The 18,559-nt window shown below is 35.7% G+C and overlaps 1 protein-coding gene across 4 annotated transcripts in view; it reads right to left on the bottom strand.

Moving 5' to 3' along the window:
• The window catches only part of MIPOL1 (mirror-image polydactyly 1), a 328,723-nt gene that overhangs the window by 263,719 nt on the left and 46,445 nt on the right, over positions 1-18,559 (bottom strand). The window contains exon 2 of one of the 4 annotated variants that reach the window (XM_045450737.1): positions 1,197-1,258. The exons of 2 other annotated variants lie outside the window; for them this stretch is intronic. The gene's annotated coding sequence lies outside the window, so the exon portion shown is untranslated. Of the gene's footprint in view, positions 1-1,196; positions 1,285-18,559 lie in introns of those variants that run through there. One more of the 4 variants, XM_045450738.1, reaches the window with a different exon arrangement.

The raw sequence follows: 18,559 nt of genomic DNA, 5'->3' as shown, positions 1-18,559 counted from the left end.
TAACCATATTCTAAGTCATATCCTAACTATAAAAATAGAATAAACCAAAATATTAAAAGTCTTGCCACTAAGTTTAAAATGTACAGCACATTTGCTTTGCCCTTGATGTCACAGTCTTATTTTTCAATTCATATCTTGTACACTGTAAGTTAATTGCTTTTGGAAAGTACTTATTATTCATGTAAAAATTAATGTGCCAATGTGTTTAAATCCTCTTAAATGACCATTCATGCATCTCTCTTCTTTAAGTACCAATGAAATCTGTCAAAAGACATCAATGCAAAATGGTCTTAAAGAAAGTTCTAATAGAGATTTTTTTTTCTGCTAACACAAGATTTTCATATTCACCAACTTTACTTAAATTCCATTAATTTTTTAAGCTACTTTTAATAAATTCACCAAGTAAAATTTTTAGGCCCCATAGTCTGTCATTTGTGTTCCAGCTGACATTATGAATATTAATAACAGTGTTATCCTGATTAAATAGGCTTCATATGAAATCCCTGTGAATCCTATAGCTCAGACATCTCATTTTTCCAACTCTTTATGAATTTGGATTCAGACATTAAACTGGAAAAATCTTAAAAAACAGATTTAATGGCACATTTGCATATTGTCAAGCAAAAATTAGATGTTCTAATGATTCAAATAATTACAACTTATATATCTACATATTGTAAAAGGAAAAGATTTCTGTAAACATGCAACATATTTTATATTTCTATTAATTTTAGGACAAAGGAGAAGACTAATAAAATACCAACTCCTTTCCTTACACTCACTTTAAGATTTGACATCAAGAACTTGTTTCAATCAAAAATTATATATTCATGTTAAAACTAGTTGGATGATTTATATAGACATCTTATCATGTCTAACTTATATCACAGACAAAATATAAGTTAATTGCTTTACGTTAATAATGTTTACCAGGTTCAAGTAGCAAAATAAAAACAATTCCCAACTAACGTGTTTATGAGTTGTGCTGGAAAAATTACCCAGGTTAAAAAAGACAAAAAAAAAAAAAAAAAAGTCTTTAACAGACAGAACACACCACATTAGCATCTGTTAAATTAAGATCTTCTGTATCACAGATTCCCAACCTTATTCCTTCAAGTTGTTTTTACTCTCAAAGGAAGTGGTCTTATTATGTAAAAAAAAATAAAAAATAAATAATAATTAAGGAAACTGCACACCCCCTTTTCTCTCTAGGTAGATGGGAATCTGCATTCTTCTGCCAAAATTTCCTACCTTTACCCTATCAAAAAAACAAAGGATGAAAAAATTTAAATAAACATCTCTGTCATCTGAAATGTGACTTGACTCTCCTTGTTTACTCAGCAGTAAAACACCTCATGAACCAAAATTTGCTCTTTGACCAGTCTAAAATTCCTAATCTGCCTAAAAATTTATAAGTGACTCTGACATCGCCCCTTTAAAATTAAAACAATGCCTTTTAGGTAAAGAGGCATTTTATTTAAAAACGGGTTTCACCAATGTACCAATACATTGTACCAGGATTTTTAAAAATTTATTTTAAATAGGAGATGCCCTGAGGGCGTCTGGGTGGCTCAGTGGTTAAGCATCCAACTTCAGCTCAAGTCATGACCTCACAGTTTGTGGGTTGGAGCTCTGCATCAGGCTCTGTGGTGACAGTTCAGAGCCTGAAGCCTGCTTTGGATTCTGTGTCTCCCTCTCTCTCTGCCCCTCCCCAGATCATGCTCTGTCTCTGTCTCAAACAAAAATAAAACATTAAAAAAAAAAAAAAAAAAAAAAAGACCCATTCTCAGGGTGATTTGTTAAATAGGAGATACCCTTCTTATCTTCCTCTGCAAAAGCCATATTATAGCAACGGTTCTTGATGGACTTTAGTTAATGGCACTTTTTTCATAATACATCTTTAATTTAATCACAATTTTTGTAAATTGAATTCAATAGTGTCAAACCAGGAATCATTTGTAACACTGCCTCATTCATATCCAACCGTAACCAAAAAACTCCAAATTTTATATTTCTTAGTGGAGAAATTGCTAATTTCTGCATTGAAAAGATTTCATTAAAAGGCTAATGGAGAGCACTGTATTTCGGAGAGTCAAATATTTTATCACATAACTCAATATATACCATATATGCATATGTTCCACTGATGGATTTTCTTCTTATTAGACCAAAGTCTCTCAAACATTCACAGTTCCTGGCACATTCTTTTCCAAAAAGAATTCCTTTCACTAACTGTGCCTCATGTCACAGCCCACTCCCTACAAAGCTCTAGATAATCCAAGGTCTTCAGAGCCAGGAAAAGCAAGAAGAGGTTTCAGGAGAAAGGATAAGGGATAAAAGAGGCCCCACTCCATAGCTATCAAAACTTACAATGCACATACTATTTCATCCCTCAGTTCTACTACCAGAAGTATTTAGAAAAATATGTAAAATATATTTTTATGTACAAAGACACTCACTGAAGCAGTATTTGCAAGAGAAAATACGCTCTAGTCATACTTGATTTCTTTCTGTTCCTTGAACTCACCAAGGTTATTTTTGACTCAGAGCTTTTATACTTGCTTGTCCTTCTGCCTAGAAGTCTTTTTTTCTAAAGCTCGAAACAATTTTCTTCATCATTCAGACTTTCTTTCTTTCTTTCTTTCTTTCTTTCTTTCTTTCTTTCTTTCTTTCTTTCTTTCCTTCTTCTGGCCATCCTACCTGAAGTAGGATAGTACCCATGGTTCTGCCTTCGTGAAATTTCTTAATTTGTTTAGGTTTTATTTCATTGTTTTTGATAGATCTCAGCCAACTTACAAGTCTATGTAAATTACATGCAAGCAGGGCTGTGGATCTTCTCCTTCATCTATATTCTTAGAAGGTATTTGGCATATAGTAACTACTCAGTATATATTTAATAGAAAGGAGGATGGATGGATAGATGGATCAATGACTAGCAGAAATACAGACTTAACATAAATGTTCATCAACAGAAAACTGAGAATATAAAGTATACAACCATAAAGCAAATCTGTATGGTTTATACTATAAATGCATACATGTACTGTGTGTGGAAGATTCTTTCAACAAGCATTTATTAAGCACTTATATATTATATGTCAGACACTGTTCTAGGAGATAGATAGGCAGTGGTGAATAAGATAAATAAATTTCCTACTCAGAATTTGTCTTTGGCCAAAACAATGCAAGTACAAAACATAAAAGTAAAAACAGAAAGAAATGTAAAACTATACTTGCATATGCATACATGCTTGAATAGGCAAAGCAAAGAATACTCAGGAAACTATTACCAGTGGTTACTGTGAAAAAAGGACCTAAGAGTTGAGGTGGGGATACAGAGGAATGAGAGAAAGAAGTATTTTTTTTAATGTTTTTATTTTATTTTTGAGACAGAGAGAGACAGAGCATGAGCGGGGAAGGAGCAGAGAGAGAGACCCAGATCCAAAGCAGGCTCCAGGCTCCAAGCTGTCAGTACAGAGCCCAATGCGGGGCTCAAACCCACAAACCGTGAGATCATGACCTGAGCCGAAGTCGGATGCTTAACTGACTGAGCCACTCGGGCGTGCTGAGAAAGAAGTATTTTTATTTCATTTTATATCTGCATAACTTGATGTTTTAACCATGTGCATGTACAATTTTTAACTTAATAAATATTTATTAATAATCTTGGAACTGAACAGGAAATTTTGAAGGAAACCATATTACACCTGAGAGATATAAAGTGAATAAAAGGGACATAATCTTTATGATTCCCTTGAAACTTTGAAAAAAAATTATTGTTGCCTAATTACTCTTTTATAATTATACTTTATTATGGTTGTTTGCTTGCTTGCTTGGTTTAAGCACAGTGAAAATTTAAATTAATATATGGTAGGAATTTTTTGGAAAAGTTTAAAATAAATAAGTTTCCTAAGAATTATGCAAATATTTCTTAAAACAATCACATTTCTTTGTTCAGTTAGGGACTATTTATTTATAAAAGTCACAGTGTTCAGGATTTTGAAGTTTGTAATGAAAAAATTTATTAAAGGGTTTATAATAAAAATAAGTTTCTCTATATTATGACTACCGTATGTTTGTCACACATAGTTCTCATGTTATATATTTAGTAATCAAGAAATTACTAATCAAAAAGGTAAATTACTCATCACTGAAGGTCAAGGAAGGACATCAAATTAAGAGGAAATAAATATTTGGTGTTTAAAATAAACGGCTTTCATGTTTTCAAAACTTGAAGGGCAAAACAATATACCACTTGGAACACTGTGACTGTTTTTAGTGCCAGTTACAAATGACACTTTGAAAATGGAAATCGCATTGCATAGCCTTCTGATAAATTTTTAAAAACCAAAACTTTAAAACTAGTATTATTTTCAGAGAGCTAATGAGATACAGGATTTTCTAAAATATCCCGAAACGTTTTGCCCTAGGCCAAACTAAACTAAATCACTTAATCTAGCACAGAACAGAATATAAAAACAAAGTCAGCTTATAGAATAGTTTCTCTAGGGAACAAACAGCCTGTTTTCATAAGATTCATGTGGGTGCCAAGTTCTGATGCAATTACCTACTCCTTTACACAAAGGCTTGTATTTCCACACAACCAATTGAAGTTCTTGGCATATCAAAGGTAAAAAAGTATTAGAGCAAGTTAAATCAATCTATAATGACAACTGGTATGAGCAGCCACTTGAAATCAAATGAAATAACAGCTATTAGAAACTGTCTTGCTAAAATAAAGTACAAATAACCACATAAGGTCTTAATTAATTATCACACATCATAATGCTAACAGATTTTTATCAAAAAGCTATTTAATAATTCTCTGTAGTTTGTAGTTACTGAGACATTAACAAATAGAAGCTGAGAATCAACATATTCCAAAAACAAGTTATACTTTCCCTCCTGTTTTCAACACTTAATAGCAATGCATACATTGTATAATACAATGTTTATGCCATTTGCTAACATTACAGTACCTAATCATTCTCAATGGGCAGTGCTGCCTGCACACTATGCATTTCACTTTTTAAACTGTAATGTTAAAGACAACTTCTAGGTTGCAAAATATAATTACTAGAACAAAATCTTTAAACAGCAAAATAAATGTTAGGCTCTAATTTCTTGTTCAATATCTAGGAAATCACAGCTGTCAGTCTCCTTTAACTGAAGAACTACAAAAGCTCATGTAATTTCTTAAGTCATTCTTAATAAATATTTTCATTAACGAAAAGTATGTAGTAAGAATATGGTCCTAAGATAGATATTCCATAGTTAACAATAAAAATACAGTATGAAAAGAAAAATATAAGCCACCCTATATATAGTAATTTCCTTCCATAAACACTTTGATACTTCTTGCATTTAAAATTACGATTTCAACCATAAATTATATGTAAATATTCCATTATCTCTTTTCTTCATCATACTATATAGTTTCTTAGGATCAGTACATGTTCACTAAAAATTTTTCAGAAAATACATTTAGAAAACATTCCTAAATGGCAAATCAACTGAGTTAAAGATATTTATAAAAAAATTAATAGTAATACAATTATACAGTGTTCTAAAGTATTAAATACATTAATGTGTGCTTTTAATTTTTTAAAGACATTTTTCAAAAGACACTGATGATCTTCCATTTTAAAACATAAGACATTACTTCTTTCAAGAAAATTGCAGCTCTATGATGTGGCTGTGCTCAAAATGGCTGTATAAATAATTTGACATTTTACACTACTAATTGTGTAAGAAAACCTTTTATAAACTGTGAAGAAAAAGAGAAAACAAAAACTGCCATAAATATCTAAGGTATTACAAAACAGCAATCAAACATTATAAGCCTCCTGGTTGAGGTATGTAATACAAACTAATATGTATCATCCTGTGGAGGGAATAGGGATGGGTAGAGATTGGAGGGCTAGGGGAGCCGAATTCATAAAGGCTGGCAGAATAAGATGAAACAAGATTAACTAACATGAACCACGAAGGACAATTGTTGAAGCTCTGTTATGTGTACATACAGGTTCATATTGTTTCGCTACTCTTGTACATTTAGGATTTTCCATAATAGTTTAAAACACACAGTGTAAAATTAAAGGACATATACAGCATTATTTACTTGCTAGCAAAACCCATTAAATAATCGTTCACAGGACCAGCAATGAGTGTTCCATGTTCTATAAGAATGTTATTAAAACCCCATCAATCTCACGCCTGATATATATATACACATATCATGCAACAAATACTGCATGCACATCTTTCACAGATACATAGGCACACACCTCACATGGATTTATACTGCATGTTATCTGAAGAAAAGCTTACAAATTTCATCTTAGCATACAGGAACTGAAAAGAAAATAATATCAGCTGATAATATATATTAAATGCTAAAATAGATAATATATTAAAATGCTTTGGAATTACTCCCTGACCTTAATCTAACAACTTCCTGAAGCTAAGACAATATGTTACCAATGACCTAGTGCATATGGGAAACAGGGTAGGTACACTCTGTCACCTTTAGCAAACATTTTCCTCACCAAGCTAATTACAGGCCATCTGCTACACCCTGAAGCAACATCCTAGTAAGTTACTGCTACTGACTTGCAATGTAAGTAACCAAGTTTATGATATGCTGTAGTCATAACTATATAAATTTGAAATATTCTCTAATTTTATTTACAGAACATTTATTTCTATTCCTGAGGATTTTTCCCATTTGTAGAACAGTCATATTTCTTTGAAAAGGCATAGTGATCTTAAATGAGGATGACTTACATAGAAGAATCATAAGCAGAAATAGTGATCATGACTATAACACCATGTCTCAAAATTTCAACACTTGTCACCTTTTAATACATGTTAAGTCTATGGTTGAACCAACAAATTAGGTAAATTTTATACTTCATCACACTGTTTACAATAAAATTATTTTACTAAGTAATAACTTCATATCAGTGAAAGAAATAAGTATATGTAATCTAAGGTGAAATGACAGTCACAGGTCAGGTCCTACACCCAATTTAATTCTTTAATTCTTTTTTTTTTAATTTAATTTAATTTAATTTAATTTAATTTAATTTGAGAGAGAGAGAGAGAGAGAGAGAGAGAGAGAGAGAGAGACGAACCCCAACCAGGCTCCACACTCAACACAGAGCCTCATACGGGGCTTGATCCCACAGCCCTGGGATCATGACCTGAGCGGAAATCAAGAGTCAGACTCTAAATGACTGAGCCACCCAGGCTCCCCCAGTTTAATTCTTTTTTGATTCTTTATTTTGAGATTCTTATTTGCAAACTCAAATTCATTCTGATTGAAATAATTAAACATTTGCTGGAATACCTCCTGATAGCTACTATTCCAAACTTTAAAATACTGACTAAAATATTTTTAAATAAATATTTTAAAACACAGATAAATCTCAAAAGAAAGGTAAATATTCACCTGTCAAAATCAAACCATAACAAAGTGGGACTTGAAGCCAAGCAGTCCATGAAAATGTTGAGGGCAAATTGAGTTAGAGGTTCAACTACACTGACTTTCACCATCCTTAAATAGCAATCAGATAATTTCCAACCACCTGTTCAATATCTTAGCCAGACACAAGGCACCTGCCAAATTAGGTGAAAAAGTTAACTACCCAAGATCAAAACCAAAAGCCTTTAACCGTGGCGGGACAAGGAATCCAAATCTGCACTTAAACCAAGCAACTAACATAAAACTTTTAACAACCTGGTAACCTGTATTCCAGCCAGAAGTTTAAAAGGGAAAAAAAAGGTCATGTGCTAGATTCCTTTACAAGATAAAATCTTCTGAAAATAAGCTCACAGCCATTCAAAACTATAAAATATATGAAGTAATCTGTTGTAAAAAAAGATACTATAGACATACAAAAAAGAGGTGGGGGTTCACAATTGAATTAGAGAAAACTAAGCAATCTGAAATCAATCATCAAAATAGGTATGATTTTTAAATTGCCAGATAAAGCAATGTAACTATTAAAGAAGATCAGGCAGTTACTAAATAAGCATGGATAGATACAAAAAATGGCCTAGCAGAAATCACAGAAATGAGAAATATGTTCACTGAACTTGAAATGACAGATGAAGTGAAAACTAGAAAACAATGGAAGTGAAAATTGATGATTTGGAGACAAGGGAGAAGAAATTCCCTGGAATGCAGCACAGAGTAACAGAGTTGGAAATATGAGAAAGAAGAATCAGGGAAGATAAAAGTTCTAACATATGTCCAATAAAGGTTAGAGAAGGGGCGAACAGAAAAAAGAAAGGAAAAGCAAAATAATTATACTCTGATTAGTACAGAGAATGTGTCCCTGGAAAGGAAAACTTGAATGAGATTTACACAGTGTCAACATTTCTTAGTTCCTATAGAGATGCATTTCCAGCATCATATTTTGGCAATGATCCTTCAGTTTCATCAAATTCCTGAAATTACGGCACACCTATATTGTTTTGTTAGGTACAAATCAGAGTGATGCATTTAATACCCTTCATAATATGAAGAGATGTTTAATAATGCTAAGCCTGCTGATCTTTTTCCTGTTTCCTCAACGTTCACATGAAGGCACAGGGAATCACCAATATAATTGCTGTTAATATCAGCATGACACTGTTTCTCCATTTTTTATTTTATTTTTTTATTGTTTATTGGGGTGGGGGGGGAGGGGAAGACAGAGAATCCTAAGTAGGCTCTGCACTGACAGCACAGAGCCTGATGCAGGGCTCGAACTCACAAACTGTGAGATCATGACCTGAGCTGAAGTTGGACACTTAAACCAACTGAGCCACCCAGGCACCCCTCCATTTTTTATAGTCCAGTATTATTACTTACACATCTCCTATTACCAATTGTTCAAAACTGTTTGCTAAAAATCAAAACAAATGGCAGAATGCAATGCCACACTTAAACGCTGAGTGCATATAGTACAAACTGCAGTCTTCTCACTGGCCAAGAGCATATGATAGCACTCAGAGCATAGAAAAAAATATGGATTAGCAATGTTCTAAAAGTATTTCTTTATACTTTACCCACCTTTACATTCTTTCTCAGGAAGCTGGCAGAGAATGTGCTCTACCAAAACAAGGGAGTAAAGCATGAAAGTAGACCCTGGTTTTAGAAAACAGAGGTCCTATCTAAGGAGAGAGGTAAAAAGATTACCTAAGATCATGATGAGGGAAATCATGGGATAACAGCTATACACCAGACATTGAGGGAAACCATTCAAACCTGACGGCATTAAGAAAACTTCAGGAGCGTCTGGGTGGCTCAGTCAGTTAAGCATCTGACTTCAGCTCAGGTCATGATCTCGTGGTTTGTGGGTTTGAGCCCTGTGTCAGCCTCTGTGCCGACAGCTCAGAGCCTGGAGCCTGCTTCAGATTCTGTGTCTCCCTCTCTCTCTGACCCTTCCCCACTCGCACTCTGTCTCTTTCCCTCTCTCAAAAACAAATAAAACGTTTAAAAAAAAAAAAAAGGGGGCGCCTGGGTGGCGCAGTCGGTTAAGCGTCCGACTTCAGCCAGGTCACGATCTCGCGGTCCGTGAGTTCGAGCCCCGCGTCGGGCTCTGGGCTGATGGCTCAGAGCCTGGAGCCTGTTTCCGATTCTGTGTCTCCCTCTCTCTCTGCCCCTCCCCCGTTCATGCTCTGTCTCTCTCTGTCCCAAAAATAAATAAACGTTAAAAAAAAAAAAAAAAAAAAAAGAACTTGACTGTACAAGTGCCTATTAAAAAAAAAAAAAAAAAAAAGAAAGAAAAGAAAACTCCAGGCATCTGAGAAGTGATTCAAAAACTAAGACAGTTTGGGGTTCAATCAATAAAAATACACAAAAAACTAAGCAACAAAACAAATACTACAGCAAAAAGCTGTGCAAGGGAGGGGGAAGGGAAAATAAAATATACATGTATTAGTTATGATTAGCACCTACATGACCATAATAATGTAAATACTATATATTTTTCTAAATAATTGCAATATAACTATGTAAGAAGGTTGAAAAACAGAAAGTGAAGGTGTACCAGGGGCAGACATATCAACAGAGACCTACCTCCTTGTAGGAGTTACCTGGATTGGGTCTCCCAACTTTTACTCTTCCTTTCCATTTGGAAGACGTAAACAGCTAAAAATTACATTTTCCAGTCTCTTTGCAGCTCATAGTCCAAATGTAAACAAAGGTTTTACCAAGTAGATGTAGTACTCCAACAAGATATGGGAAGAAAGTAAGGCAGAGGACACCTGTTTGCTTTCAGCATGTAAAGTCAGACATGGATGTTTCTGGTGGCAGGGACTGGTCTAATGTCTAGTGTGAGACCCCTGGTATGACAGCCAGTTGTGGTGGCAGCAGCATCAGCTTTCTGACCTCTAGATTGCAACAGTAATATAATGATGCTGAATCATGGTCTACAGATAATCTCTAATTTCTGTTCCAGCATTTGGAATAATTTTATAAACTCTAATTCCCTATATAAGGCCCTTTCTGCTTGGAATACTTAGGGTGTGTGTGTGTATGTGTGTGTGTGTGTGCGCACACGCGCGTGCCTTTCTGTCCTATAATGTGACTGATGACATTTTGCCTATCTTTGATAGCTTCAGGAAGTAATGAAATCTGTGATAAGACTGAGGTAAGGGGGATCCAGAAGCAGCAATATAAGCATGTTATATATAAATATGAAAGTAGAGGGATATATCATTTGCATTATATAAAGTTGCATCCACTGTTTAAGTACACATTTGGTGAGTTTTGACAACTGTCTGCAATAGTATAACAAAAAAATACCATTATAAAGTTGCCTCATGCCCCTTTGCAATAAATCTACCCCACTCCCCAATCCCAGGCAACCACTGATTTGTGTTCCTTTACTATATAAATTAGATGCTACTTCCAGAGTTTTGTATAAATGGGCTTATACAATGTATACTTGAAGAGTCCAGCTCCTAGCCAAAAACCTATGTGTGATTTTGCAAACCCAACCACAGGCAATTACAAAGCCTTCATCTGGCAGGCCTCCCAGGAAGAAGTTGCTTTCCCTACACCAGATATTGCACAACCATTGAACTGCAGTCTCTGAAGAGAGTTGTAGTCAAGAACTCAGCCCACCTGGCTGGCCAGGCTCTTAGGCACATCTGTATTACTAGCTATTCAGGGGTCTCTTCATCTGGAAGATCTTCATCAGGAGATCTCCTTAAATGGTGGGGGAAGGAGGATACTTTTTTTCCACTTTGACTCAGTGAATAGTACTTTTCCACTCCTAATCCCTCCCTCTCTCCCTCCTCTCTGTACTCTACTCTTACCCCCTGAAGCCCCCATTGCTCAACCTGGGTCCATAAAAATACAGAAGCTTTTTGTTTGGGGCTCCCTAGGCTGTGAGATGACCCCCATGTCTGTGCTGATCCACCTCACCCTCAAATGGGTGCATTGTTCCATGGGAAAAGATGGGCCAGTGGGAAGTTAGTGCTTTCCCCATTTAGTCTCTTGCTATATACCACCACATAAAGTGATTAAAGGCTTGACAATTAATTTTGTTTTGGCTTACCTTTTTTAACTGCTAGTGACACCTAGCCAATCAGCTTTCTCCAGCTCAGCTGAGCCCCTGCCAATACTCTTTTGTATCTGAAATTTCACTTAACATAATTGAGATTCACTGATGTATAAAACACTAGTTTGTTTCTTTTGCTCAGTAATATTCCTTTTTATTGTGTGAATACACTGCAATTTGTTTATCCATTCACCTATTAATGGATATTTGGGTTGTTTCTAATTGTTGCCTATTATGAATAAAACAGTAATAAGTGTGGTAGGACAAAACTTTTTGCAGCCACAGGTTCCCAGTTGTCTTGAATAAATATCCAGAGTCGAACTGCTGGATCATGCTAACTTTGTAAGAAACAGCAAATTGTTTCCTAAGGTGGTTGTACCATTTTACACATCCACCAGCCGTGGGTGAGAGTTCCAGATGCTCCACATTCTAAAACTTGGTATGGACAGTCTTTTTATAAATATAAATATAAATATAAATATAAATATAAATATAAATATGTAAATTTACACACACACACACACACACACACACACTTATCTTTTACTGTTCACTGTAGCTGGTATGGTACAAACTGGAAAAGACAAAACAGACGTGTTTTGCCTTACCAGTTTTTTTTAATATAACTGACATATATAATTATATTAGTTTCAGGTGTACAACAATGATTAGATATTTGTATATATCATGAAATGATCACAATGCCTAGTTAACATACAACAAACACAGTTGTAAAATTTTTTTTGTTGTGATGAGAACTTCTAAGATCTACTCTCTTCACAACTTTCAAATATAAACACAGTATTGTTAACTATATTCACCATGCTGTTACTTCCATGACTTACTTCAGTCTTAATTTTAATCATTTCTTGTGTATGCAGTAATATCCTATGATTTTTAATTTGAATAACCTGTTTAATGATGATAGGCATCATTTCAAATGCGTATTGGCCATTCATACAACTTCTTGTGTGAAGTGTCTGTTGAACTCTTTTGCCCATTTTTTCTTAATGAGTTACTTGTTCTAATTACTAAGTGGTAAGAATTCTATTTTTTTTAACGTTCATTTATTTATTTTGAGAGAGATTATGTGCACATACATGCACACGCAGGAGAGGGAAAAAGAATGAGAAAGAGAGAGGGAGAGAGAGAATTCCAAGCAGGTGTCACACTGTCAGTGCAGAGCCCGACACGGGGCTTGATTCCAGGCATGACCTGAGCCAAAATCAAGAGTTGGATGCTCAACCAAATGAGCCACCCAGGTGCCCCAGTGGTTAAGAGTTCTTAATATATTCTGAAAACAAGTCCTCTGCCAGATATAAGCATTGTAAATATTTTCTTCCAGTCTGTGGCTTGCCTGTTCATTTTAGTTAATGGTGTCATCTGGGAAAATATTTTTATTTTAATAAAGTCCAATTTATCATCTTTTTCTTTTAGCTTAATATTTTTGTGTTCTAAGAAATATTACCAACTCTAAGGCCACAGCTATTTTCTTTTATGTTTTCTCCTATAAGTTTAATAGTTTTAGGTTTTACATTTACATCAATGATTGATTTCAAATTTTGTATATAGTCATAAGGCAAAAACCAAAGTTCACTTTTTCCCATTATTCCAGCACCATCTGAAAAGATTATCTTTCCTCCATTGAGTTACCTTGGCACTGTTTGAAAATCAGTTGGCTATGTATGTGGGGGTCTGTATTTGGGCTCTTTTTGTATTCCACGTCTATCCTTTCACTAATACCAAATCGCCTTTATTACATCAGTTTTGCAGTTAAGTCTTGAAATTAGGAGGTATCATCCTACAACTTTGTTATTCTTTTAAAATATTGCTTGGCTAAGCCCTGGGCATTTTCATATCAATACTGGAATTGGCTTGTAAATTTCTTTTTAAAGAGCATGCCAGAATTTCCGACAGAGATAAATGAATTAAGAAGAAATTAAAAGTTTAACCATCTAATTCATAAATATGGCACACCTCTTAATTTACTTAAGTCTTCTTTAATTTCTATCAGCAATGGTTTATGGTTTTTGGTGTAAAGGTCTTACACGTATTTAATAAAGTTTACCCCAAGTATTTAATGCCTTTAGATGCTTTGTAAATGTAATTTTTTTAAGTTTATTCATTTTGAAAGAGCAAGCACACACAAGTGAGCAAGTGCACAAGAGAGAGTGGGGGAGGGGGACAGAGAGAGAGAATCCCAACCAGGCCCCATGCTGACAGCATGGGGTCTGACATGGGGCTTGAACTCACAAACCATAAGATCATGACCTGAACCGAAATCAAGAGCTGGACCCTTAACCATCTGAGCTACCGAGGCAACCCTAAATGTAATTGCTTTATCTCACTTTTTCAATTTTCTTTGCTATATACAGAAATACAATTGATATTTGTATTGGACTTTGAAACTTACAACCTCACTAAATTCACTTATAAACTCTGCTCATTTTATTATAGAGGCTTCAGGATTTGCTACATATATAATTATGTTGCTTGCTAATAAAGACATTTTTGGGGGCACCTGGGTGGCTCAATTGGTTAAGCATCTGACTTCAGTTCAGGTCATGATTTCACAGTTCGTGCGTTCAAGTCCCACATCGGACTCTGTGTGGACAGCTCAGAGCCTGACACCTGCTTTGGAGTCTGTGTCTCCCTTTCTCTCTCTGCCCCTCCCCAACTTGTGCATGCATGTGTGCTCTCTCTCAAAAAAAAAAAAAAAAATTAAAAAAAAAAAAAAGACATTTTTTTCTTCCCAGTACACATGCTTTTATTTCTATAAAGCCAAGTAATTAAGACAGTGTGATACTGGTGCAAGGATACAGGAATAATTCAGTGGAATAAAGAGTACACAAATAGACCCTCACCACACACATACTCACACACACACAGACACGTATACCTAATTTATGGCAAACAATCCACAGCGATGGAAAAAGCTAATCTTTTCAATAAATGATGCAGGATCAACTGGGTATCCACACAGAAAAAATTACCCTCAATCCCTACTTTGTACTATACCAAAAAATTAATCTGAGCTAGATCACAGATCTAAACATAGAATCTAAAGCAATCAAGCTTCTAAAAGAAAACAAGGAAGAATATCTAACTGACCTTGGGATGGACAAAGATTTCTTAAAAAGTATACATATAACACTAATTATATATTTTAATGAAGTCTAATTTGTCAATCACTAAAATTTTTCTCTTCATCAAAAAATGCCATTAAGAGGGTCACGTGGGTGACTCAGTTAGTTAAGCAACCAACTCTTGATTTCAGCTCAGGTCCTGTTCTCACAGTTCATGGGATCAAGCCTGGAGTCGGGCTCTGTACTGACAGTGGGGAGCCTGCTTGGGATTCTCTCTCTCCCTCTCTCTGCCCCTCCCCACTTATGCTCCCTCTCCCTCTCGCTCTCTCAAATTAAATATATATATATTTTTAAATGCCCTTAAGAGAATGAAAAGACAAGCAACAGACTGGGAGAAGAAATATACAACATGTTTAAGGATAACAGACTTTTGGGGTGCCAGTGGCTCAGTCAGTTAAGCGTCCAACTTCGGCTCAGGTCATGATCTCACAGTGAGTTTGAGCCCCACATGTGACTCTGTGCTGACAGCTCAGAGCCTGAAGCCTGCTTCAGATTCTTTATCTCCCTCTCTCTGCCCCTCCCCTGCTCACACTCTGTCTCTCACTCTCAAAAAATAATTAAAAAAAAAAAAAAAAAAGATACCTGAATTTGAAGAAGGCCCTCAGCCAAAATAATCAATAAAAGACTCACAAAGTATTGTCTCCCAGGCTATGCCTTTAGGTCCAAGAGTCTAGAACATTAGGACCTCAGTGCTCAAATAATTTAGAAGGATCTTCAATGCTGACACATAAAGGAAGACAGGAGCCTTAGGCGTAAACTGATTATTACACCTCAGCAGACTCTCAGGAGATGACTAGAGATTGGAAAACTGCCCCTTGCAAGTGTTAAATACAGACCTTTTAAAGACTGCAGCTATCTTGTTATTGATATTGGTAGAAACTGCATCTATCATCGAAGGTCATCAAATAATCCTGAAGCAAGAAATAACCATCATGTTCCAGATGCTGTCAAAGAATCATTCAAATAAGGAGAAGGCCACTCAGGAGAACTTACTTACTGATAACAGAAATCTCCTATGCAAGAGTGTATTCCAGAGGTAAGTTCAGGAGGAGTTCATTACATTCACATACAGGCCTACTCACCATTTCTGAGGCCCTCTCAGAACTTCCCAGTTTGGATTGCTGTATAATGTGAACCCTAAGATTGTCAGCCAAAGCAAAATGTACCATTCGTTTTAACAATACGAGTTCCCTAACTGTAATGGAGTGCTAACGCTAGCCTGCAAGAGCCATTTTTCTCTATCCAACTCCTACTATACCATCTATGCTTCAGGTATAGTAGGAGTATTACACAGCAAAAAAAAAAAAAAAAAGGCAGCAAATAAGGGGTTTTGTTTTTTGGTTTTTTTTCCTCCAGAGAGTCAATCTCTTACCATTACTAGCATACCATTGGCTATTTGACAGCTGCAATGTTTCTGAAAATAAGGCACATACAGCCTGCAGACAGTAAAACTGTGGTAGAAGGTAGTAAAGGAAATCTGCAAAATGGGTCTCTGGGGAAAGATCTAGATATTCACAAAATCTTGGGTCATTCCAGTACAGTATGGCAAAAAGGCCCTGGATGATTGGGCAATAAAAAATGATCCTTTATGGAATATCCAGTTATAGAAATCCCTATGAGAACTTTATCAAAAAAATGAAAGTGCTAGTTCAGAGGGGGGCTGGAATGCAGAGATAAATGCCCTAGACCTCTAGAGCTAGCATCCTGAATTCATCAAATGAATGAGCAATGGATCACACAAGCAAAACTGTATTAAAAATCTGTAGGAGGAATGACAGCAAAATGGCAGAATAGAAAGCTCCAAGCTCTTATTACCCTAAAGAAATATTCTTAAAAAACAAGCAGGAACTGTCAGAACCAACTCTGTTGAAACTCTGGGAAACAATCAGAAGTTAATAGTGACCAAGCAAACACCCAATCAAGAAAAAGCCATGTTCAAAATGGCAGGAGAATTTTGTGGTGTTTTCTTACTGTTCCCTCATCCATTCTCTAGTGCAACGGTGGTCTTGTTCTTGAAACAGTAGCAGCTTGGTTCCCAGCTTCTTCATTCTTCTAAAGGATAGCAGAAAAGACCTGATATGCAAATTATTGTACATATCTGTTCTATCCTGTCTGGGGGGATACTTGAAAGACTGATGCAAAGCATCTGCCTCTGTATCACCTAACTTGGAATGCAGGTGGGTAAAGGGGCAAACATTGCTTGTAAAAGCTGTAAGGCAACTGACACCCCGGGTAAGAAGAGTGGAGACATCAAATAGACAATCTAAAACCTGGAAGAGAAACTGGGGGGAGAGTCTGGGAAATTAAGACATAGAAAGCAGCCCAAGTATATAGAGGAATTTAGAAAGCTACTTGCAAGTTCAGAAAATACCTACGAAGACTTTAAGCTTTCATTTCAGGCTAGTCACTAGGTTCAGAGCAAGCCTAGCTAAGGGCTAAAGGAGTGCTTAAGAAAGAGGCAATCTGCAAAGACTGGAAGTGCTCCTGGCATTCAAGGAAACTCTGTAAAAATATTAGCTGAACATGAGCCAAAGGGACAGAGACATCAGTGATCACACACAACAAAGAATAATCTGCAAATATAATCTGGAAAAGTCTCAAAACTGACTACCACAGCCTTCAATAGTTAAGAAAAAAAAAAAAGACAAGGGACTTGAATATATATTTCTTCAAATAAGATATACAAAGAGCTAACAAACACATGAAAAAATGATCAGCATTACTAGTCATTAGTAAAATCCCAATCAAAACCACTCACTTCACACCCAATAGGATGGCTATTATCAAACAACTAAAGGTACCCAGTGTTGACAAGAATGTAGAGGAACTGAAACTTGTGTGCATTGCTGGCAGGAATGTAAAAATAATGCAGGTACTGTAGAAAATAGCTTGGCAGTTCCTCAAAGAGTTAAACATAAGATTACCTATGGGCCAGCAATTCCACGGCTAGGTATATACCCAAAAGAATCGACAGCAGGGACTCAAACACTGATACCTGTAAGTGAATGTTGATAGTAGCATTATTCACAATAGCCAAAAAGTGTAAACACACCCAGTGTCTATTGACAGATGATGAATAGTAAATAAAAGGTGTTATATACATACAGTGGAGTATCATTCAACCTTAAAAAGAAGGAAATTCTGACACATGGTACAACATGAAGACATTATGCTACATAAAATAAGCCAGACACAAAAGGACAAATACTCTATGATTCCATTTATATGAGGTACCTGGAACAGGCAAATTCATAGAGACAGCAAAGAGAATAGAAGTTACCAGGGTTTGGGAAAGGAGAGAATGGGGAGCTATTATTTAATGGGTACAGAGTTTCTATCTGGGGTAGTTAAATGTTCTGGAAATAGACAGCAGCAATGGTTATATAACACTGTGAATGTAGTTAATACCACTGAACTGTATACCTGCAAATGGCTAAAATGGTAAATTTTATGTTATGTATATTTTACCACACACACATACCCACTCCATCGAATGGATTTTATCTGTGATTAATGAACAATCTTCTAGATTAGAACATGTGCACTCACACACATAGTCAATATGAATGGCTTGAAAATGGCCTTTGACCTATCGTTCCCAAATTAGGTGCCAAGGTATCTCCAAACACTACAACAAACACAGAGGGGTTCCATGCATATTTTAAATTTTCACAGGAAATAGCAACATCCGTTAAATATCATGTGAACTATTGGTTCAAGGGAGTTGATTGTTAGAATAGTAGATGTCTACATTCTTTTCAATGACTTCATATCTTTGCATTGCTGGGATAAAAAGCAAATACCATGCAAAAATTAATGTGGACGAACAGAAGGGGGCAGAAGGGAGCAGCTTAG

Source organism: Leopardus geoffroyi, chromosome B3, assembly GCF_018350155.1.
Source record: "Leopardus geoffroyi isolate Oge1 chromosome B3, O.geoffroyi_Oge1_pat1.0, whole genome shotgun sequence".
Classification (NCBI taxonomy): Eukaryota; Metazoa; Chordata; class Mammalia; order Carnivora; family Felidae; genus Leopardus; species Leopardus geoffroyi.
Note: the sequence above shows the minus strand (reverse complement) of the source record. Positions and strands in the feature narration are given on the sequence as shown.